Here is a 23,830-nt window from a genome sequence, read left to right as displayed (position 1 = left end):
CCAGCGACGCCTCAGCTGATGCTGGAGTCTGTTGTTACCGTATGTTTTCATACACATAACTTGTGCTTTGAAAAAGAGAAAAAAAAAGCGGAGTGGTAGGTAAAGAATGAGTTGAATGAGAAAACTGGGGGCACCTAAGCAATTCTGACGAGTAAATGCGAGGGCACTACTTGTCGCTCACTGTGTCGCTTAGTTATGTCGCTGAGTTTAGTGTTGCTGCGAAGTGTTGCCGAGTTTAGTGCTGTTACGTTATGTTTCCAACTGTAACGTTGCTGTTTATGAGGTTGCAACAACGGAAGACAACAAACCGGCCATATTGCGATCTCTCAGCTGTTTTAATTGCGAAGTTCTCATTAAAGTACTGTTTCATGCACATTGCGATAAGCTTCTTTCTCTGTGACAGCACTTTTCAGCACGACGACACCTCAATGCCGAGCGATGACAGTATTTGCCGAGCAGCACGATGGTGTCCGTACTGCATTTTCTCATGGGGTTCGTTGGCGAACTCCACCTCATACGCTGAGGGGATGTCGTAGTCGTCGTCCGATGGGTACAAGAAGCGCGTGTCATCTTATTTGTCGTTGTCGTCGTCCATAAGTTTCGGCGACGGCGTCGGCGGGTCCCCGACAACATGAGAGGTAGAGCGAGCGGCTTCAGCTCGCCGTGCTTGCTCCGCATCCGTTCTCTCTGTCATCTAGTGAATCGCCCGTCGGGCAGAGCCCGACCGCGTGCACAGATTCGAAGATATTCATCACGGTCGCCTGTTGTAACGGAGGCGCACTGCAAGGGTGGCGCAGTGATTGGCGCGTTCGGCTACGGAGCGGTAGAAGTTGGGTTGATGGTGGCGGGAGAGGGGCGGGGGTCATACGATGAAATTCTCACCGTGGCCACTAAGTTAGATGAGGATGACGTAACTTGTGTGCCGTCTTTCTTCCACGGCTTCGTAATGACTACGGCGTCGCACAATGAGTCAAGTAATCCTCTCGCATTAAAAATTTGGTGCCCTCGCGTAAAACAGATCGCCTAGTGCAGTTTCTACGGTTTGGAGACATTATGTGAAAGGTCCTTTTCATAGGAACCTACTCCATTGGAGAGCGAGTTCAAGAAATCTTAATGGTGTTGCACTTTGCCGCGTTCTTTGGCTCTTAGTTTAGGACGGCATCGTACCAAGACCGTGAGCGGCCATCTTTACTGCAGTTAATGCGAGCATATCTGCCAAAGGTATTTGCCGAGTCCTTGAATAAGTGTCATCTAGTACGTACTGCGTTCTGGAGGAAGTAGCTCGCACAAATCTCATGTTTGCATTTGGACGCCTACGCGAGCTAAGAGCCATAACATTCAGTGAGACGAGAAGATCGCCTGTGTGCCATGGAGGCAGAAAAAGTGTGACCGTCGTGCTGCCGGAACACTTCGCGTGTGTGCTTATAACGAAACAGTGAATTCTAGAAACCTTCCTTTGATTATCTTTTGTGCCTATCTTTTGGGCGTTCCCTACAGGGCGTGAATATCCACTGGGACCGTCCAGGCGACGCCTGCGACAAGGAGTTCACACCAGCCTATTTCCGCGCCTTTGTCGAGGCATTGTACATGAGGAACATGAGCCTGATCCTCACGGTGCCGCCAGTGCTAGAGCTGGTGCGCAAGTTCTGGCTCATCAGCCTGACGCGCTACATGGACTATGTCATCGTCACGACGCACACGCTTCGTCGAAAGGTACACTGCTTAAAAATGCTGTTTCAGAACTGAATACAACGCGAATACTCTTCAAGCGAATAGCTTTCATTGGCGCTTTCTTCCGTTTTCGGGGTTGGTCGATTGTCGGGCTCCTCGAGGAAAACACTCATTGTTTCGTTAGTTTGCTCGTTCATTCAGGCTATTCGCTTACATTGACAATCATTTGTCGATGGCTTTTGCATAACTTTATTTATGCGAATTCATTTACACCGGAATATGCTTTAGAGGTGAAGAATGACCATGTGTGAGCACGATTACCTCGTTATTAAGAACGAGACTTGCTCAATGCAACTCCGAAACAGGTGAAAGTGGAAAGCTCTCCTCACTGCGTCTACATGTAGTGTCAGAGGGGCGCATTGCGGTTCATTGCTCAAGAGAACGCTCTAACATGCAGTGCACGCTGTGATGGTGCTTTTGCTGTAAGTTCCGGCTAAATCAATGCGAACGCCTTGCACAGGTGTGTAAGGAAAGAACCAGCACCATCAGCTACAAGTCGTCTGTTGGGATTTTATACTTGAGACATGAAAAAATTTGCACGTGGTCCACGCTAATGAGTTTCACTTAATAGTGGATTGCACAACATTTCCTTACCGAAACCTGTGCTTCTTAGAATGGGTAATTAGACGAGAAACAGCGCAGTGAGCATGATAATATGATGAGCTTGTTCGTTTACAGCGCACTTTTGTTCTGACGCGGTACAGCGTGATGTGAGAAAGTATCAGATGGGGGCTCAAAGGAACAGGCTTAAGTTTACAAGCCAAGATGCCTTTAACAGCCTTGCTGTGGTCGCATTGCTTAAGCTTGCGGATATTTGCCTTGGGGAGCTGGCGAACGCCGACCATTTTCTGTCAAAGCGCATGTCGCCCATCGTACACGCCAGGCTTACAAAGCGCGGCTTATTGCGTGGTTCGCGAGGAGGCGATTTAATTTGATTTGCCCCTTGAAGTGGGAGCCGTACCTACAACAAAAGGATTGGCGAGAAATTGAGTGCTTCTCGGGAAAGTCTATCTCGCCGAGGGCTGGCTATGTGTACGTGTCTGGTATACGCGAATTGGATGCATGGATAGCTGAATGCTTATACAATAACAAAATTTAGATTTGGGGTTTAGTAACATTCCTAAATGACACAGTGGACAAGAGGGACTGCGTCGGTCAGGGATTAGGATTTTTCACGCAACCCGGGCTTCCTTAACGCACTCAATGCACGGCGAATTGACTTAGCCTTCTTCCTTTTTTGTATTCCGGCCTCGATTTTGTATTCGGGCTGGTGAACGGAACATTCGTGCTTTTGCTCAAGAACATCGACATGAATCCTCTGAAAACCGCCACGCACCGCCTTCATCCTCTTCACATCGCATGCACCAAAGTCTGACACTGTGCATCCACCTGATTTGGTGTTCGCGTTCTGGCATAATCTGTTGAAGTTGTAGTGCCTGAACACTACCATCGCAATATATTACACATAGCTTAATAGCATATGAATATAAACAATTTTACGCATCGGATGAACTTGAAGAACATCCAACTTATTTGCTTCAGTTAGGTTTCCGTTCACACTAGTTCCAAAATGTGCGTTGGATTTGCAGCTTTTGGGGGTGTTCTAGTTTGGGTCTAAAAACGCGGAGCCATTTATCCTCGTGCCCGCACGTCTTGTTTTGCCACTATTCTTCAGGGAGTGCTGGACTGCTCTGGTAGGCGAGAGTTCGCGGTGGCCTCGTACTTCGCCATTCGGGACCACGTCTTGAAGGAGACGGGCAGTCCGTTCCTGGCAGCGAAGGTCGTCTACTCCATTGCCGTAAGTAGCCAGACCCACCATAGCGCGATCACTTCCCCATCCATTGAAGATGTAGCTGACAGCATTGGTGCGTAAACGAGCGCGCCAGGGTGCGCATCAGATAGGAAAGATTTCTGAAATTTAATTGCACATTACCTTCACAAACGATGTCGTAACAGAAGATTTACAGGAAGAGCTATTATGAACAAGACGTAGGTTGTAGAAAATGAGTATGCGAAAAACGACGTGTGGATTTGTCTCGTTTTGGAACCGCTGGACATGCGTGAAGGATGATTGCTTTCTCGAACGGGAAACATAATGAAATTTGAATAAATTGTGTATCACCCCTTCAGGAGCAGACGAAATGGACATGTTCACTATGTGGAGTCTTACGTAATACCCCCAACCCCCACCCGCTAGTTCTAAAGGGAATATAACAGTTACTTAACCCATTGACTGAGCAATGAATGCAGACTGATTGTCTCTACTTTCTACAATCGAAGGGCACTACGTCAGCTTTTACCAGTTGGGAAAATCCGTATTGACAAAGAAAGTTAATGTTCGACTTAATGTCGACATAACACTCTTAGAGCAGTCTAGCACGCGCGACTTGCAAAACTTGCGTAGTTTTCATTTTATATTCACGCTTGCAAACTTAATAGTTCAGGTCTGTGATATTATGTCGAACATGGTAGTGTTAGGAAAGGAAACGGTTAGCAAGCCAAGTAATCAATAGAGAGTTTGACCATGTTCGGTATTCCGGTAAAGGCGAGATAACTTGGCGTTATACCGGATGAGTCGAGGTGCAAACGTGAAAGACCTGCATGGTGCAGCCACTTGGGTCGGCAGAGCTCAATCTGACAAACACAGAGCTAACATTTCAGTAACCAAATGTATTTTATTTTGCTGCTGGTGTAAACTTTAGACAGCAACAACGATTACGCCGCTCCCGAAAATTTACACAGGAAGCGGCGAGGAATACACATCAAAAGCGTGGCAGTTTGGGCGAGTTGGTATGTCATGACTATTTTAGGCTTGTAGCGCAGCTCAGAAAGAGCAAAAAAGGAAGGAGGTAGGGGTAATCAAAGAGAATGGGTAATCATCCGGCAACCCCTACCTCCTTCCTTTTTTGCTCTTTCTGTACTGCGCTACGAGCCTAAAACAGGAGTACACATGTTTATTGCAATATTAGCTTTATTGTTGTCTGGTTGAGCTCTTCGTGCCCAGGTAACTGCACCATGCAGGTCATTCATGTTTTAACCTCCGCTCATCCGGTAAAACGCCCAGTCCGCTTGCGTTCACCGGTATACCGGACACGCTAAAGCTCTCTAATAACTGTGGTCAGTTACGAAAATGACTTTTCACAGAATTACGAAGCATTTCATTGGAATCGGTTGCACGGTTATGTTGTAGTTGCGTTGCTATTGTAAACGATAATTAGACGTTCATATACCGAGAACTCATATTCCAATTAAGACTTTTCCTTTCAAATAATTATAGATATTGGCATAAGAGCCGGTTTTGGCCGATGAAACGCTTCGTGTTGTCCCAATACTTAAATATTCCAGGCTGTCACATGTTAAAACAATTTCTTTTGGTTTTACATGTGAGAACCACGATTCGATTATGAGGGACGCCGTAGCTCCATGTTAATTTTGACCACGTGGGGTTCTTTAACGTGCACCCATCATCCGTGCACCCGAACATCGAAATGCGGCCGCCGCGGCCGGCATTTGATCCCGCGGCCTCTTTTTGGTGTGGCAGCGAAAAACCAAATCCACTGCGGCAGCCCCGCGGCGGGTGCTGAAACACGCTGTGCAACGGCTTGTGCGTGTGGTTCGCGCAGCTGGGCGCCGACGTGTTCCGGGCCACTTTGCCCCTGAGCTCCCCCCGGCTTCTGGATGCCGGCACGCCGTCCAGCGTCTTCGACGGCCCCACGGTGCAGACGAACAAGACCAGCTACGACCACGTGTGCCGCATGCCCAAGGGTGTCTTCGACGGCGACAGCGAGTGTGCCTACGCCATCCGGCAGCAGAGCACCGGCGGCACCGAGGTGAGAGGGTGCCTCGACAACTCCGAGTGCGTTGTAGTTTGTCCGTAAAGAGGCGAAATCAGTTTGCGGAATATTCGAAGGATTCAGATTTCTAAGGCTGATGATGACGGGTCTCTTTAATTGGCCTTTTAAACAGGGGTTGCGAAAAAATAGCCATGCGAAGTTGTAAGTTGCTGACGTGCTATTATAAGAAGCCAACAAACACTGACACCAAGCACAACATAGAGGAAATTACTTGTGCTTAATAAATGAAATGAAGAAACGATAAATTATTGGAAATTAAAGTGGATGAAAAAACAACTTGCCGCAGGTGGGAACCGAACCCATAACCTTCGCATTTCGCGTGCGATGCTCTACCAATTGAGCTACCGCGGCGCTGTTTCCCCATCCACTTTCTTGGGTATTTATGTGTCCTATAGTAGAACCCTGGGAGTGTTAGCCAGCGCCACCACTCACAGACCTTGGCGGCGGACGTAGAACGTCCTTCTTGCCGAAGGCGTCACGAGAACGTGATCTTTTTTTTGGGTGAAGGCAACTGGTCAATAAACCCACATATGCTACCTGAAGGCATCAATGTTGCCGGATTCGAGACCCTCGTTATGTAATAAACGAGAAGAAATCGGGCCCCTCGGTTAACCCCCTTTCTTCTCGTTTATCACATGCTATTAGAAAGTTAGAGCTTAGCGAGCCAGCGGGTGAGCCTAGACGTCACTGCGCATGCGCGATATAACTTGCCCAGTGACGTCTATGCTGGCCCGCGGGGAACACTGGACTGCTTGGCACACTGAGCTATCAATTTCTAATATATCGCCATTTAGCGCTCGGCCTATCTGGACCGTCATGACAGGAATGTTAGATGTCCGCGTGTTTACTTCGACCATGACATTTGGTTTAAACTAAACATTCCTATCAACTTGCGCCACGTTTTTTGTATTCTTCCTCCATCTTCGCCAATGGCGTTTGTTCGCAGCGCCGTAAATAATGTTTGACATTCGCAGACAGACGGGAACGCGCGTCTTCCTAAAGTTCCCTACTTATTAGCTCCAAGAGTTACCAGAAATGAGAACACTTTGTCAAACATACGAAAACTTCGTTTTTCTGGATTGAAGCGAATTTTTGGCTTTGCAAGTTGATCATTTTCAACGAAATATTCCGCCATAAAAGGGGAATTATCTTGCCAAAGCGCACAGTCTCCTTAGATGTAGGCCGTTGGTAAAGTATAATTGCTCACTAACTTAAGCCAGCGGAGGCAGATAAAGTTCTCTAAATGATGCCACAAGAACATCTGAAGCCACAAGCACGAAGACTAAATGTAGTAGCATTCATTTCCATGACAGCCTTCCACGTAGCGCCAGAGTTAACTCTCGTAACTTTAGCAGGAAACTCGATGTCTAAAACATTAGGCTTTGCTATCAATATCCTCTTTAAAAAGCATTCAGGCGACGCAAGTGACAGCGTGTGCATGAACCGTTGCCTCGTCAGCCTGCCCTCTGAGACGTGCGTTCAATCCTTCGCTGTCGTTCAGCTCGCCTTGTACGCGGGTCCCGAGGAACTGGCTGCGCGCATGCGCAACTCGTACGCCAGCAAGATGGGCGACACGACGGTTGCCGTGTACGACTTGTTTTTGGACGACTTCGGCGGCAACTGCGCTTATGCCGGAGGGCCGACTACGACCGGTTCACCCCTGCTGGCTGCCATCGCTGAGACGGGACTGTAATCGTCACTGTAGCATAGCAGTTACCGAGTGTTATATCGCGGCATGGCCCTCCAAGCTTGTGACACCAGGGCGGCCCCGCAGCACACCTGCACTCGTGGTTGCGCTCGGCGTTTGACACGATCTACATCGCTCCAGCGATCCTTCTTTCATTTATGTGTTTATTCGTTTGATTATATCTACTTTGCTTGATTAATACAGGCATTTGCGGTTTTATGGAAATGATAAAGTGTTTACATTGGTGATAAACCTCACAGGGGAAAAATATTTCTAGGCAATATAGTTTCCTTGCCTTTTCGTTTATTTTGAGTAGCCTTGTTGTTTCAATCTAATAACGGAAATCAGTGCAGCGAGTGAAAGCCACGAACGGTTAATGCTTGTACGGAACGCAAATAGGACTACGCGAATAATTCTGAGAGCGCGCATGCGCGTATCTTCTAAACAAAAATGGAAACGCGACCTTCTTTTGGAACTGGTTTAATGCTTGTTTTCATTCCCAGGTTCCCGTGCATTCAAAACAACGGCCTATTTCACACTTTAACACGTACAGTTGGTACGATACTGCGTGTATGGAGACTGGCTACAGAGCAATTACATGTCGCTCTTATATATTCGCCCATTTAGACCGAAATAATTCCCCTTCAATGTTTTATGAGAGCTCGACCGCAACGAGGTTCGTGCTGAATGGGAAGCATATTTTCAGCAGTGCAATAACTGCCGGCAGGTTTACAGTAAACAGCGAATACCACCAGCTAGTGTATTGCCGCTGTCAAGCTTCTTACCACGGCATGCACGAAACAAAATATTAAGGCATGTGAATTTGAACGCGAAATGATTAGTGCCAAAAACAGCCTGCTCCAGAGCACTTGACAGCTGATGACACAGAGGTAAAGACAAACTGGACCATCGCTGCCGTTTACATTATTTCATATGCCAACAAGACTTCAGGGTAGTTGACAGTGTAGAAGGCCAAAGGTAAAAATTCTCTTCAAACCTCTGGGACACGCACAATCGCCAGGACATACAGTATTTTCGCAGACCTGTGAATGAGAAGAAAAGATGTCTGAGTACACTTCGAATAGCTGCATAAGCCGAGATATTTGAGCGAGCAAGATTTTATGGCTAAGTGAACGTAAAAGCACGTGTAAATGTCTGTGGGCTGTAGTGATTTCTTTTGTTGAGCGTCTCATGTATAGTACATGCTACATTGTGGCTGCTGGCGCCGATTAAACCACATGTATTCGCAGAATGTTGGAAATGGGTGAACTCTTCGTAGCAGTAGTTCTATACTTGACTATTGATTTTTCTTGAGAAATGAATGCCTAGATGCTTAAAACACGTCGATTTCAGTATTTCCTGCATTTTTGCCAGCATGGCTTGTTATTGCAGGTACACAATGGATGGTTTACGATTTTTTTACCAAAATTGTCGCGAAAGGCAGTCATAGCATGTTAGTTTTGCCAGTTTTATCCATATTGTGCAAACGACTATCGAACTTGTTTTACCAGGTATATACTATCCTCGAGCAGCGATGATAGAAGTAGGTGATGAAACAAATTTTGCCGTCTTTAGTGCAGTGTATAGCACAGCCGAGCACTGCTCGCTGACAAGGCTGCTGTATTTTACAGCAGGAGAAACTAATGCCGCCTCAAAGGCGTGGCTGACATGGTACAAATACATTTGCTGGTGCTTGAAAACCATGTCCTAGGACAATTTATATCGCCTATACTTACGGCCTACTTATTAAGTCCCGTCAATAGTTTCTTGTTGTGCCTCTAAATAAAATGAATAAAATGTATAATCAGAAAGTGGTTCTGGTACGTAAAACCCAATAATTTTTAGTAAAATGTGTAAGTGAATGATTGAGTTTAATCTTTGTAAAACTACGTGGCCTGAAATTCAATTTGAGTGGTTCGTTTTATCTAGAACAATTCACTGCTTACCCTACAAACAAACACCATTCATACTCGGGCGCTTCAGAAACGTTCTCCAATGTATGTATACATTCGGTTATTTCGCAGCCGTCTTCTCTTCAAAAACAATACCGCTCATGACGCCCCTATGTGGGGTGAAATATGAACCCCTCAATATACGATGGTATAAACCGGAAACAATTTGCTCACAAATTTCTTGCAATATTCTTGGGTGATGGGCACCGCTGTGTAACGGGTGAAACCGTAGTAATTTCTTCCTGTACCGTTTTGTGCACCTTGAGCACTGAAAATAAAGTTTTGAAAGCTTTTTTTCACATTCTCATTATGGCATCGATATCACGTGCATGAAAAAGAAGTCACTGAATTTTATAGTATTCGGTAACCAAATTTTATTCTGTTTGTCGCTGCATATGTTTCTAATGAAAAATGTGCCATTTGTATGTTTCGCAGTTTGGACAATGTCTTACGCTGTTTAGAAAGTGAGCTATGCAGATGCAAAATATAGGTGTGGTGTAAACCACGACATAACAGTTGCAATATTTTGTTATAACTTGATGTATTAGGGCGAGTCACTGTGGCCTTTTGGGGGCTCATGGGGCTTCAGCCCTTCCCCGAAATGTTTTCGTGCTGTCATGCGCCGCCAACCAAATCTACCCCCCGGCGCCAAAAATCATTCTGGATTTTGTCTAGAATGGCCCTTTGACGTTCGAAAAGACATTTCAGCGCGAGCCTAGCCAAATCTGGCTGGATTTCGGGGCAGCGCCCATGCACCGGGAGTCGCATAGCGCAAGGAGCCCCATCCCACTACAATGTTTCAAGGGCGTTTTGTTGGCGAGCGGGCTCGTAGCGGCATCTCGCGAAGGCCACGGAATCTACGGAACGCATGGATTTCAATTCTCAAACTTTATTGGTATAAAGTTCTCATAAACTTTTGATGCGAAAGGTCACTGACATTTCCAAAGCCGTGCTTCAGATTTTCAATTCCGGAGCCTTGCGGGTTGAATGTTGCTATAAACATTTGACGCCAAAGGTACATTGACTTTTCTAAAGTTCTACATCGGACTATACAACGAGACAAGCCAAATCAACACACTGTCAGACAAGTTGACAAAGCACGTAGCGAGGTCCGATGAAACGAAGCGTTGTGACTCATTTGTACCGTCATGTCACAGAAAATATCAGACTTTTTTTTTCACGTGCGCCAAACCATCCATGTCAAGACACTGAAGTTATCAAAGGTGCTCATTTATTTTTCTACTTTGACTTTAATTCGCGAGGACACACTGAGCCTCCTCAATTTTTTTTGTTCTCGCTACCCTACCCACGGGCTGCCGGAGCCAACCAGAGCGCACGCGTTTTTCTCGTGTTGCCCCGACCACCGCGCGCGCGCACTTCGATGCGCGTTCGTTTTTCTCTGGCCGAGTGAATTTTCGCCTGGCAGAGTTTTGGACGCTTCCTGGCTACAGACTAGAAAAAGAAACAACGTCTGGTCGCTCGCTGCCATCACTGCGGGGACTCGACGGATTGCAACGCGTTCGCTTCAGCGCAACCTCTCCGGAAAATTTTGCCTCGTCGGTGTAGGATGCCGAGCAGTATGCGTATGGTTCTCTGTGAACCAAGCGTCTTACGTTTTCTTCAATATTCCTTCGGTAGCCACATTAGGTGCCCAAAGTAGGCCGTCGATTGCGGGTAACATGCTTTTCTTTGCGTTTTTTTTCATTTCCGTGCCCTCGCCCGACAAAAGAAAAAAAGGCTGTTGCGGCGCAGCAAACTGTCGCATAGTGAAAGTTCGATTTTGTTACTTCTTCTTTTTCAGAAAGTAATTGGCCACGGGATGCTTCAGGTGCCGGATTATCATATTATATTATTGTGTTAGCAATTATATGGACACTCCAGGCGCATTCCTGCGGTCACCATGGCCCTCATGTTCCGTGTAAAGCCCAAGGGCAATAACATCGTGACCGCGTGCCGCATGCTGTATCTGCGAGTGAAAGCGTAAGGGGGGGGTGGGTGGCATGGGGGAGCTGACGATGGTGGCTCTGTCTTGTGTGCGCAAGGGAGAAAAGCATGGAGAAAGCGCACCGCCTCCTTTCGCGCGCTGTACAACAGAGGGAGTACGTGGATGGGGGAGGGGGGGAGGAGGGCTGTGATCTGTGAATCTGTAGTTGTGCAACATGTTTATTTGCCTTGTTTGACGCATCATATACAGTGGCTATTTTCTTAAATAGGTAGATTTATTGGAGACTTATGCGTATATTTAGATATCTTGTAGTGAGGTTTTGTGTATACGTGCAGTGAACTTTTTTGCCCTTTATCAAGCTGTATCTTCGCATTGCATATTCCATTGTATCTTCGCATTTCTAATGTACGAGGGCGAGTCAAACGAAAGTGAGCCAGCCCACATCGCGCAGTGATGGTTCGGTTCATTATTTATTTCTTTATTTATTTCAACATACTCTCAACCCTGTGGCAGGGTTATTACAGGAGTGGGTTACAGGAAGAAACAGTAATAATAGTAATTGTCAAGATAGATATGCAAAACAAGTACAAATAAGAAGGAAAAATATACGTACAACTGTAAGTATGAATACGAGTATTGACAAGTATGCCAAAAGAAAAAATAATCATATGGAAAATATAAATAAATGACATCAGGTTGATGAGTATGTATTATGTGAGTTATGTAACATCTCAAGGAAATCATCAATTCTTTCCTGTTTGACTACAAGTCGGTCAAGGGTATTCCATTACCGAATGCATCTAGGGAGAAAAGAATAATAGAATTTATTGTTGTTGCATGCATATTCTTGGAGTGTGAGATTATGTGTATGACGTCGTTGCCTTGTTTGTTTAGTTTCGACTTATCTTGTGTGGTCTAACTTTAAATAGTTGTGCATTAGCATATATAAGAACTTCAGGCGGTGAATTTTAGCTCGACTTTGGAGTGAGGGCAAACCTGCACGGCGTAGCAATTCTGTCGGGGAATCAAGGCGTCGATAGCGGTTAAAAATAAATCTAATCGCTTTGCTCTGCACCTTTTCAATCATGCTGATACCGCTACATGTGAAGAGGAACCAGATTATATTGGCGTATTCTAGAATCGGTCGGACAAGTGTGGTGTACGCTAAAAGCTTAGTGTCACGGTCAGCGTGCTTTCGTGGTTATAGCTACCGTGCGAACTGCCCAACTGAGATCAGAAGTTATTATCACGCCCAGATATTTGTACTGGCTTACATTTCAGAGCGGGACGTTATTGAAACCGTAAGGAAATGCTAAGCTTGTTTTCTTTTTTGTTATTGACATTGCAACTGTTTTGTCGGAATTAATCACCATTTGCCAGTTAGAGCACCAACTTACTACGTCATTCAGGGCAATGTTCAGCTCAATTTGGTCACTGTGGCTTTTGACCTCTCTATACAGTACGCGGTCGTCTGCAAATAGCCTAATTTTTGCGTTAATGTTGACTGCCAAGTCATTTATAAACAACAAAAATCATATCGGTGCCAATACGGATCCAGGGGCGCACCGGATGTGACATTTATTGTGTCAGAAACGTGCTCATTGCGTTGCACAAATTGCTGACGGCCGGACAAATAGCTTGATATCCATCGAGTCATTGGCCCGTCCCCAAGTTTTCGGACCAGCTGGATAACTAGCTTTTCATGGGAAACTCGATCAAACACCTTCGAGAAATCCATGAAAATTATGTCAATTTGGGAGTTTTCATTATTGCCTTGGGCCAAGTCGTGCATTATCTCGATGAGTTGCGGTACGGTCGATAGGCCTCTTCGAAATCCGTGCTGGTTGGTGTGTAGCAGATCATTGTCTTCGACAAACTTTGTGATGAATTTGAGGACAATATGCTCGAGTATTTTACAGCTGGTAAACGTCAAGGAGATGGGCCTGTAGTTTGATGGGATCGTCTTGTCACCGGATTTATGCACTGGAATTATTTTTGCGACTTTCCAATTAGAAGGAATCTGTGAAGCCTGGATAGATTTTGTGAATATTAAGCGTAGATACTTACTAACTGGTTCTGTATACCGTTTGAGAAAAGCGTTTGGTATCCTGTCTGGGCCACAGCTCTTTTTTTCATCAAGGTTTAATAGCAGACACAGTATACCACAGTCGGTTATTTCTGGGGTTTCTAGTAATTTATTTTTGGTCGATGGGATAATCGGGGAATGTTGCACTAGTCCATTATCGATTGTAAAAATCGACTGGAAGTAGCGATTGAATGGATCCGCCTTATCTTTTGTTTCTATTGAAGGAGAACCCTTTCTATGGCTTTGCTTACCATTTACGTAACGCCAAAATTTTGCTGGTGACGTGCGCGTAGAGACATGCGTGAGACATGCGCGTAGCACACAGGTATCGCTCAATTACAAAAGGGGCACACAGATGTGAGGATAAAGGTTCTTTAATGCTCTCATACACTGGGTTGAGCATGGTTACCTGACATAATGGACGCACTCAAAGTTGAACAGCGAGGTGTCGTGAGTTTTCTGACAGCTGAAGGTGTTTCCCAAAAGGTGTTTCCAAAAAGGTGTTTCCCAAAGGTGTTTCCCATACGGCTGCCATGTACGTTGAGCGTTGCGTTTCATTGGCCACTGTGAAGCGTTGGAGAAAACGGTTCAAAGAAGGACGTGAAAGTTGCAAAGACGATCCAAGAACGCGTCAAAGCCACCGTGCAATCACCCCCAACACAATTGCAAAGGCTGATGAGCTAATTAGACAAGAACGGAGAATAATAATCAATGAATTGGCAAGCTGTGTGAAGATCAGTCGCGGTTCGGGTCACACCATAATTCATGAACCTCTCGGTTATCGACTCTTGTGTGCGCAATGGATGCCCAAAATTTTGAACCACCGCCAGAAGACGGAGAGGTTCGGCGCTGCCTTGACTCATATGATTCGGTATCACAATGAGGGTGATGACTTCTTGTCTGCAATTGTGACCGGGGAAGAATCATGGTGCCGCTACTAAGAACCTGAAGCACGACGGCAAAGCTCACAGTAGAAACATTAGAATTCACCACCCCACAAAACTAAGGCTGTTATTTCCGCCAGGAAGGTGTTGCTGACTCCTTTTTTCGATCGTCAGGGGCCCGTTAGTGAGTGAATTTGCCAAAGCTGGAGAGACTATCAATCGTTTCCGATACTGTGGAACGCAGGATCGGCTGCGTGTCGCAATCAAGAACAAACAACGTGGAAAATCGAGGAATGGGATCATCTTGCTCCACGAAAATGCCCGTCCCCACGTCGCTGATGTGGTTAACGCAAAACTGGCAAACACAAGTGGGAAGCGCTGCAACGTTCGCCATACAGCCCAGACCTGTCGCCTTGCGACTTCAACATTATGGAGCGTTTGAAAAAACAGCCCAAGGCAACCAAATTCATGTTTGACGATGACGTGAAACAGTCTTCTTGAAGCAGCAACCCAAGGAGTTTTATGACACGGGGATCACGCGACTCGTTAGTCAGTTGTACAAATGTCTAAATGCTCATTTAGCCTACTTTTAAATAAAGTACCCCGTTTGTTATATAGCCGCATTGACTCACTTTCGTTTGACTCGCCTTCGTATATTTTGCTGAACTCCTGCTTTTTTATATGGGCTCGCGGTTGCGGCTATAATTTCGGTGCAATTACTCACAATACACGACCGGTGAGAGCGGTTCCTGTGCAATACATTGTAACAAAGGACAGCGTCACCAAAAATTTTCCCTGGTCGTTGTATATGTACAAAAATGTGAACAAGGTTCTAGAATGACAGTTTCATTAAAATATTTGTCCTGAACTTGTTCATTTCATGGCCTTTACATTCTTCATATCAGCGGAATGCACTGCTTTGCTGGTTTCAAACTGATATAGTTCTAAAGTTCGTGTGATCTTTTCTTTACTTAATAAATAGACAGAAAAAATGGAAGCATTGATATCAGTTATTTCAGGCACAATGTTTGACACATACGAGTACATTATTTTATGAAAAAATGCATATTTTACTTGTCTTGACAGTGCGTAGCGTTCAAGAATTCGCTTGCAGCGTCTTTGGCAATGGTAATGCAGTTATTGAGGTATTTGATCCCTCTACAAGTTCTATAAGGAGCAGGCCGAGCTGCAACGGGAGTCCCCACTCGAACGAAATTTCTGGCTACGCCACTGATCTATATATATCATATATATAGCCACGTCCTATATGCCACTTCCTATATGGTCGCATGGTCGCCGCGGGTATGTGCCAGGCGATAAAAACGACGTTGAAGCAGCGCGAGGGTAGAAGACCAGCCAACGACGTCGCGTTGACTGCTCAAAAGTGCTTTCATATGGTCTCTACACCGGCTTTCCCGTCTCCTAATAGGCTGTGACGATATATATATATATATATATATATATATATATATATATATATATATATATATATGTATATATATATATATATATATATATATATATATATATAAATATGGCCGTAATGTTGATCTTCTACTGACTTCGATCTTTATAGAACGAAAAAACCCAACTAAAATTGAGCGTAAATTACAGAAGGTGCTGAGGTGGTGCCGCAAAGAAGACTTTCTGGGCACATTCGCGAAGTGCAAGGAATAGGAACATCGGGAGCACTTTATAGCTAATCAACGGGACTATTTCAAACGTATGTGTATGATTACATACAGTTGACCAGACATCTTTCCTGACAGGAAACTTGCGAAGAAGTGGAATTCCCTCGAAGCCTGTGCACAATGGGCGTTTACATGATCATGATAAATAAAATATAGTTGACTTATTAACCCCAAATATGATGGACTGGTTTTTCTAAACGCTAGCGGGTCGCGCCGAACGAGCGTCGAGTCGAGTTCATCAAGCCGCCTGCAAGGGATGAACTGACGACAGCATAGGCAAAATTGACGTAAGCGTTGCCGGCTCAGGCTGGGTCAGCTCCAATTCTTAACTCGAACCGAAAGCGTCGAGTTCATGTTAACCGAAGCTATAGCGTCATTGGTAAGTTTATATCTATAGTAGTTTTTGTTATCTACACACTAGTCTATAAGATTAGCAGCGACCTGCCATAAGAAAACAAAAATGCATATTCGTCTTGGAACCCATATCCAGTTAACTATTGTGGCGGGTGGTATACCAATACCTTTCTTGAAAACTGCGGTAGTCTCGAAACATTTTGACAACACTTCGTAATTCCCCGGACTACTGCTTACCACATGGCCAGCACAGCGAGAAACGGTATCGCAAGTATCCAAGTAAAACCTCCGAGCATGTGTATGGCCGGTGATCCTTTGTGCCCTTGATGACGTTGTGCTAACATACTGGTCAGTGTCTTCGCTTTTGTTATTTTAAGCTTGCAGACAATCTTTCTGTGAACTTCTTTTTCGTGTTCTTTGTGCCCCTTCGCTTTTTCCCTTCGTTTGTCACTACTACATCCTACGTTAAAGTGAGCACTAATAGATACCACTGCTTTCGTGTTACTTTCTCGTTTTGTGCTCACCGGCATTGCGATGGCGTGACTAAGCGCACATGTTCTTGTTTCAAGGCTTTGGCTTTGTGCAGCTTTTATTGCTAATTTCCTCGAAGTTGTAAAACTATAATGGAGGGTTTTACAGCGTGGATTTAGACAGGCAGAACGCTAGGCAGAACGCTAGAACTGAGTGCGACTCTGGATTTCCAGCTGGCTTTATTTCGCAGGCATGCGTATGCACAGCTTTTGCACGTAAGTAGGATGAAAGTAAGCACGAAGAAGACAAATTGTAGACGTATTCAGCAAAAGGAATATTTTCTGCAGACGTTGTGGGCTACCCGGGCAAATCTCGCCTGTAATATCATTTGATAACAAGGTTGCCTTTTTCAAACCACGAAGGATGATCTACCGCAATGTTTTGTAACCGCAGACTTGAAAAATTAAACAAAGCGACACAGGCTAATGTGCGAACGGGCAACTTTTGTTTCTTCCTATTTTAGGGCAGTCAGGGCTGTGGCCACAAGTAGCGGCGCTACAGAGATTCAGGTGTGTCTTCTACGCGGAGTGAAATTGAGCTTAAGGTGTTCACTTTGATTCCACGTCGTTCTGGTGGCAGGCATCTAGTTGCCTGCATCGTGCGCAAGACGATACGTATGTGGAGAGATTCCGACCTAGATGGCGTGAGGAAGTTCGCTTTAGTTCTTTCTTCGCGACTTGGTGGTGTCGGACGTGACCAGACGAAAAATAGATGTGGGCGCATCTAAAACTCAATACAAGCACACTGTGCTGCAATAACATCACGCAGACGATTCGTTTCCCTTTGTTTATTTGTCGAAGATACAGGAATTGCGTTCTCCGAGTACTTGCTGCAACCAGGTCGGGCACTTGCACCGATCTGGACACTCGTTGCCACCTTTGTAGCAACGCTGGAAAGAAGAAAATTATGAGGCTTTTGAACAGCTTTTCAACGGACTTCTTTGAAATCACTTGTTACTGTCCTAAAAGGGTGATGTGGACAACGCATCGAAAAAAATAAGGTGTTTGTTCTTTGCCTTCCACCGGTTGTGTTGTGTTTATCACATCTGTCGATAGTACCTTCGGCAGACGGCTGATACTTATAGGAATGGGTGTTTGCTAACGACCAAGTGAATCACGCTAACAATGATTGTGGCGTTTAATGTTAATAAACTGCGCAGCTGGTTATAATGGGTTAAGGGTTAGTGCTGACCATCTGGGATTTCTTTATGTGCACCCATCTCTGACCAACAATTTTTCATTGAGCTGTCATCAGAATGAAGCTGTCGTGACCGGGAATTGAACCGACCACGTGATGGGGGGCTCAGCAACAGAACACCCTAGTCGCTGAATTTTACTTCGGCGAATAAACCAGTATAAATTGACTTGTGTTTCCGTCAGTGGTTGTAACACACTGAAAAGATTAGCACAAGTATGCAGTACGAAAACACGACACTGCGCAGCCGCTAAACACAATTTGTGTTGTTAAACTTTTGAGGGGGCGAAAGCGCGCACATCCGTACTTCAGGAACTGGAAAAGTCGTCACAGAAGCGAGACACGCACAAGCGTACGTATTGTCAGCGTAAGCTTAGGATGAGGCTAATCACTTGTTGGATGGAGAGGCGGTGCGTAAGTTCAAACAAAAAAGAGCGACGTCACTCTTCTGGAATACGACAACTTTTTTTTCTCATTGAGACGTGACGTGATCTACTATCCGGTCGCTAAGGCCCAGCTTCCCTCTCCCCGACATAAAAGCGCAGGCAACTCAGCTATTAAATATTCTAACTGCTCACATGATTTGGCGTTTACATAGATGATAACTGCTTTTTACAAATCGATGAAGTGAAGGACGCTGTGTTTAGAGTGCGAAGGTGGAAAGAACAATGATATAAACTTGTTCACATTTCTTCAGTCGTGGTTGTAGCAGTACTTTTCCTGCTTGGTCATGAGTCGTCTCCCGATTATTTCCCGAGTAGCAAAAAAAAAAAAAAAGTATTCTAGCTTTTTAGTTCTCGTTCCTGTGCGTGTTTTAACGCCTTGTTCTTCGAATATTTTTTATGGAAAAGCGACTATGGCATATGACCGCAGAGAAAAAGTAAGCGCGCTAAAGAATTATCTTAGTGTGAAAGGAAACAACATTTCTACGTCAGAGGATTTGCCGGCTTCCATTGAGCAAATCAGAATTAATATTTGGGACAGCGCGTCAATGTCCGGAAACCAGGAAATAAAGTTGGGTTCGTCAAGGATAAAATGATGTTTGATTAATTCACTAATTGTTGCTGACGAGATTGCAAGGCATATCCTTGGATTGAATTGTGATGATGACAGCATTTTGAGATATACGCTGTGAAATTTGCCGTAGAAATGCAGTGTTGTTCTTTCTTATGTTACAAAATCCCTTTGTATGCATTGAAGCCCAAAGCTAAGTAGATCAGCAATGCAATTTGTCCCACTTTTTGGAAACACATATCGCGAATTTGGTGTCATCTTATAATTCGTTTCAAGCAGATGCGACTCCCTTAATCACGTGCTGCAGTTTGTAAATTGCAATATATTCCTCTAAGTAATCAGTTAAAATGTTAACTAGTTTTTGAATGTGCATTTTCATTTCTTTAGCGAGTAACGACTGCCGTCTAGTGTAGTGCAGCTCAGGAATTGGAAGAGTGCTGCATGCTACGGGACATACAAGATTCCTTCAATGATAGGAAATGCACCTTGTTATACTGATACAGAGCTGAGAATGCACAGGGAAAGGCCATTAAGCCCTTCTTCATGGATGCCTTGTTTATGCATCGCGGATGACTGTGCTTGCGCGGCTGTTCAGTGAAGGACTTCAGCCTTCAATATAACTGAGTTCTTAGGCGCGCCTGCATTTATTCGTATCTATTTTTGTGCCCTGTGCCGGTGCATTATGTTTCCACTTTTTCTGGGGGCTTCGCATTGTATGGAAACTCGTTGTATGTATATTTAAGCGTATACTTTTTAAGGCTTAAGCGTCCTGCACGCATGTCGACAGCATGCCGCGATTTCGTTCTTTACTCAAAGACCCATCACAGATTAAGATGCTATCTTTTCATTTCGTTTGACAAAAGCGAGCACGCTCCTTTGTGTTAAAAAAGGTAATAAATAAGGAAAAAACGTGTAGTCGAGTTTTCTGTTTGCACAAATATTCTGTGATATGCACGTGCCTTGAAACATCGAAAAGGAAATTGAGCTTCGATAACAGAAGGAACAGATGCACAATGGTAAGACGGCAGAAGAATTGCTACAATACATGGTCTACGTCTGTTTTTCTCGCAGAGTTGAAGTGAATAGCTTCAATTCTTTCTTGCAAGTGGACGATGCTACGGGCAGCAGTGTTTGATCTACAGTTTCAAAGAATGCGCATTTTTGTGGTTACTTTGTGCTCGTAAACCAGAAACACCTGGGGACTCGCTGTTTTAGAGGCTTTTCTAATGGCACATGAGCAATGCGGTCTACTATAACTATGGTAGTAGCACCGGCTTACTTTCGGCAGAAATGCCGTATGAAGCCTGTATAATTCTGGCCAGTAAGTACAATATTTAAGAGTCCACTGGCTGGAATGAGAGAGCTGCAATTTACGTCTGCAGTAAGGTGAAGTTCGCTGTCACTACATTCACAGAATGGTTAAGAACATGACTTTAGCTGAAATTGATTAATGAGATGGCTCTTCCTCACAGTAAAATCATAAAGGAGTTACGATGGCAAAAAAGGGTAGGGCGGTTGTTTCTAGTAGCGCGGGTTGAAGAAGACTAGCCTGAAGTATTTAGATCTCTAATCAGAGCACAGTACAGATGCACTGTTTTGACACTGATCTGTTTGTGACGAGCAGAGGAAAATTCCTGACTCATGTGAAAATGGGGACAAATATTTGTGGACCTAACCCAGAGAGAAAATGCTGAATTTCTCCGTGAACATCTATCCAACTTTTATTTGAGTATTGCCATCTAAATTTCAGCGCTAGAGAATTGTATCGTGAATCGCTTAGTTTCTGGTTTGTGCGCGCTAAGGTCGGCGAAATCCAAAGTCTTCTTGGTGGGCGCGCTTCACAAACTTGTCCCCTACTATAGGACTGTGGTGAGGGCAGTTCATTTCAGTTCCTGTTTCTATGATTAACTGACGTCGTCAACCCACTTGACTCGTGTCATTCGCATTATTACTAAGACGTGAAATGGTTCGTAAGTCACATGATTGTGGAAACATGACGTCACAAGAAAAAGAAAGTACTCACGTAGTGCTGACAATAGATTTTGTAATTCCTCTCCATTATACCAGACTGCTTTCGTTCTGAATCGCGCACAAACAGCGAACTGAAATATTTTGGAAGCTTGCTATCCCATGGTGCCTGGTGAACATCTTTTGTCGACAGAACCGTGCACCATGAGCCCATCCGCAGGATGTATGCAAGAACTAGTTGCCTGGACAACATCAGTTTTCCACAGATTTCAGCAGCCGCTCATTTATCTTAGCGCTAAGCAAACGCTGTTACAAATAACGTGACCATATATTACTTGCCTTTGTTAGTGATCGTATATCAACACTGGAGTTCCTCGCCTGTTTTTCTTGATCGTTTGCTCCTTGAATATTTTACTTCTGTAGACTGTCGGGAGTTATAGAATGAAGGAGATAGGAACATAACTTTACAGATGAAATGAGGTGTAAATCATTCTCGTGAAGACGGACGTCCATTTAAATTGGTCCAGCTGGTTGGAGCTCTCTTTTGTAGCAATTATTTCTGAGGATAACAGATAAACAACAATCGTGATGTCCTTTTCTTAAACGCGGCGCACTCATCTCGCTTGAGAAAGTGCCTGTAAACGCCTTCCTATGAAGAAGACAATGAGGCATCATGTTTTTGTAGGCGTGAACAACAAGAGACCTAGCAGTTTGCTTTTAAGGAAGGATTGCTCAGGATGACTGTAGCTGCCATATAGAAGGGTAATAAGTAGAATTTAGAATATGCTTGAATGTTTGGTGCAAGTTATATTAACCTTTCGGGCTTAATTTTCCAAAGCAACCAAATAAGCGACGCTGTAGCGTGGGACAGCGAATTAATTTCGACCGTTTGGGGTTCTTGAACGTGCGCACAAAGTACAGAACACGACCTTTTTTCTCATTCGCTTCCATCGGCATGCGCCATCCCTTGCGGGAAATCGAATCCAAAACCTCGTGATCACTAGCAAAAGAGTTCCGCAACCACTGTTGACTCCACTGCGGCGAGTTCTGGCATAAGTTTGGACATTAATTAGACGTCTCCTGTCATTATTGTGACGGTGGTTCACTTCTAATGCAAGGGTACTATGCTTGTAAAATATAAAACGCTCTCGCCTCCAATGTTTGGCTAAATCGCGAGCGCCCCATCTATGACGGTAACCACTTGGTAACCGCACAAAGCCCGCACGCCATTCTACACGAAGGAACATTTGAACAGCTTATTTAGCTTTATTTTTTGTCATGGGCAGCTCCTTCGTACAAAAAGAAAATGAAATGTTATTTGAGTGACATCATTATTATTGCAGGTAATTATTAGGGAATTGATTATCCCGAAGTATACACAACTGACGCGTCACTGCAGCATATAAAGAAAACCTTGTTATGGGCTTCGTGCTGTTCGCACTTCAGTGACCATATTTATATACCAAAACTAAGCGTGTTAAAGTGATACGTTGGGCATAGTTGGGTTAAGCTAGACGAATTACTTCTTTTCCTGCGTATAAGATGCCTTTGTAAGCGCGCACATAAACATTTCAACTAAAAAGAAAAAACAAAACACGGCTATGAACTTCGGCCGATGTCGGGTGCCAACTGCGTTCTTCTGACTCATTTCCTGTATATTCTTCAGCTACACTTCCCAGAGAACATAAGTTGTTGCTCTCTGCAAACACCAAGAGATGAGAGAGAAAGCTTGCTGAGGCAAACGCCCTCAATCTGGTGGTATGTCTTTCAAACGAAAAAGCTTATTGTGTGAAGAGTGTGTAGGCTGCATGTGCCCCTGTGGAGCGGAGGGACTGTGCGACTCAAGCACATACAGAATGAGGAGCTGAATCGCCAGGAAATTATGGAACAGCGTCTCCTCTGCCGCTTCTTCAGGATATTCTGCACTTAGATTGCTGAGCCTCTCGTCTTGCGCATTTCACTTTGCTGTAGTCACTGGTGCTTATGCCACTTTGTCCCACAAGTTGCAGTCTTGTAGATCAGTGACCAAACATGCCTGGTGATGAATTAACAGTCAAAAGAAGGACGTGGACTTGGAAAAGAAATGGACGTACAGCACTTGTCATCTCCGTCTTTCTTCTAGGTATTATATGTCCTTTTTCGCGTTATTTATCCGTCTCCATGGCCGTGTACCAACGTGGACAACTTGCCGCTAGATCACACCTGGGTGCGATTAAAATCTGCGGCATCTTATCACAGCGCGCTGGCTCTAATAGGTGTGAGCACAAACGATATCGTCTGTCTGTTAGAATTGTAAAAAGGACGCTCACTGCTTAGGGGAGAGGAGGGGTGGGGGGGCTTGCGCTTCATTAAAACCGTTCGGCATATCTGCAGGTGGTGTTGTATGCAATAGCAATGGTAGTAACGAAAATCTCGAAGTGCAATAAACTGCGTAGGCGTACGCAATCAGTCCTGTTCGCGTACGCCTGTTCTTACCCTAAATTAGGTATTGTGTCACTGCGAATTGCGTGAGCAGTTCTTGTGTAGCCTCACCACGTGGTATAGAGTGAGGATGACCCTTGTGTTATTGCTTTCCTTTTTGCAGTAGAGAGCGGCTGGCGTTGACCTTCGTTCTCCGAATTAATATTTGAAGCTGGTTTTCTGTAAGAACTTTTTAAAGCTAACCGCTAGTTTCTCGTGTCGCTTACTTGGATGAATAGCATAATTGTGAATCCGGGCTTACTGGTACAAGATAGTCTATTAAAACACGGTAGCCTACGTTTTACAGCCACCTTTCTCAAGCTTTTAGGCGCCGTTTCCGCAGCTGTTCTAGTACGTAAAACACAGGAGAGCGTTATTTCTGTTTCGAGAGATGTTCCTTACTGCAGATACTATATGCGACCTGCGACAATAGGTATTGTGCGTTGTCTTCTTTCGCACATGTTGCACAGGAGTGACCT

The 23,830-nt window shown here is 44.7% G+C and overlaps 1 protein-coding gene and 2 long non-coding RNA genes across 3 annotated transcripts in view; 1 reads left to right on the top strand and 2 right to left on the bottom strand.

The window, feature by feature from the left end:
* Positions 1 to 8,174: 8,174 nt before the first annotated feature.
* Positions 8,175 to 16,697, bottom strand: LOC129385290 (uncharacterized). The gene is made up of 3 exons (XR_008612870.2): positions 16,422 to 16,697; positions 9,399 to 9,492; positions 8,175 to 8,315 (listed from the first exon to the last, which is right to left on the bottom strand). It is a non-coding gene; the product is annotated as an uncharacterized lncRNA (long non-coding RNA).
* A 161-nt stretch (positions 16,698 to 16,858) lies between these two features.
* The window catches only part of LOC126533243 (uncharacterized), a 121,922-nt gene continuing 114,950 nt past the window's right edge, over positions 16,859 to 23,830 (top strand). The window contains exon 1 of the mRNA XM_055071831.2: positions 16,859 to 16,930. The gene's annotated coding sequence lies outside the window, so the exon portion shown is untranslated. The remainder of the gene's footprint in view (positions 16,931 to 23,830) is intronic.
* On the bottom strand, positions 17,488 to 21,396 carry LOC129385291 (uncharacterized). The gene is made up of 2 exons (XR_008612871.1): positions 20,947 to 21,396; positions 17,488 to 17,604 (listed from the first exon to the last, which is right to left on the bottom strand). It is a non-coding gene; the product is annotated as an uncharacterized lncRNA (long non-coding RNA).

Source organism: Dermacentor andersoni, chromosome 7, assembly GCF_023375885.2.
Source record: "Dermacentor andersoni chromosome 7, qqDerAnde1_hic_scaffold, whole genome shotgun sequence".
Taxonomy (NCBI): domain Eukaryota; kingdom Metazoa; phylum Arthropoda; class Arachnida; order Ixodida; family Ixodidae; genus Dermacentor; species Dermacentor andersoni.
Note: the sequence above shows the minus strand (reverse complement) of the source record. Positions and strands in the feature narration are given on the sequence as shown.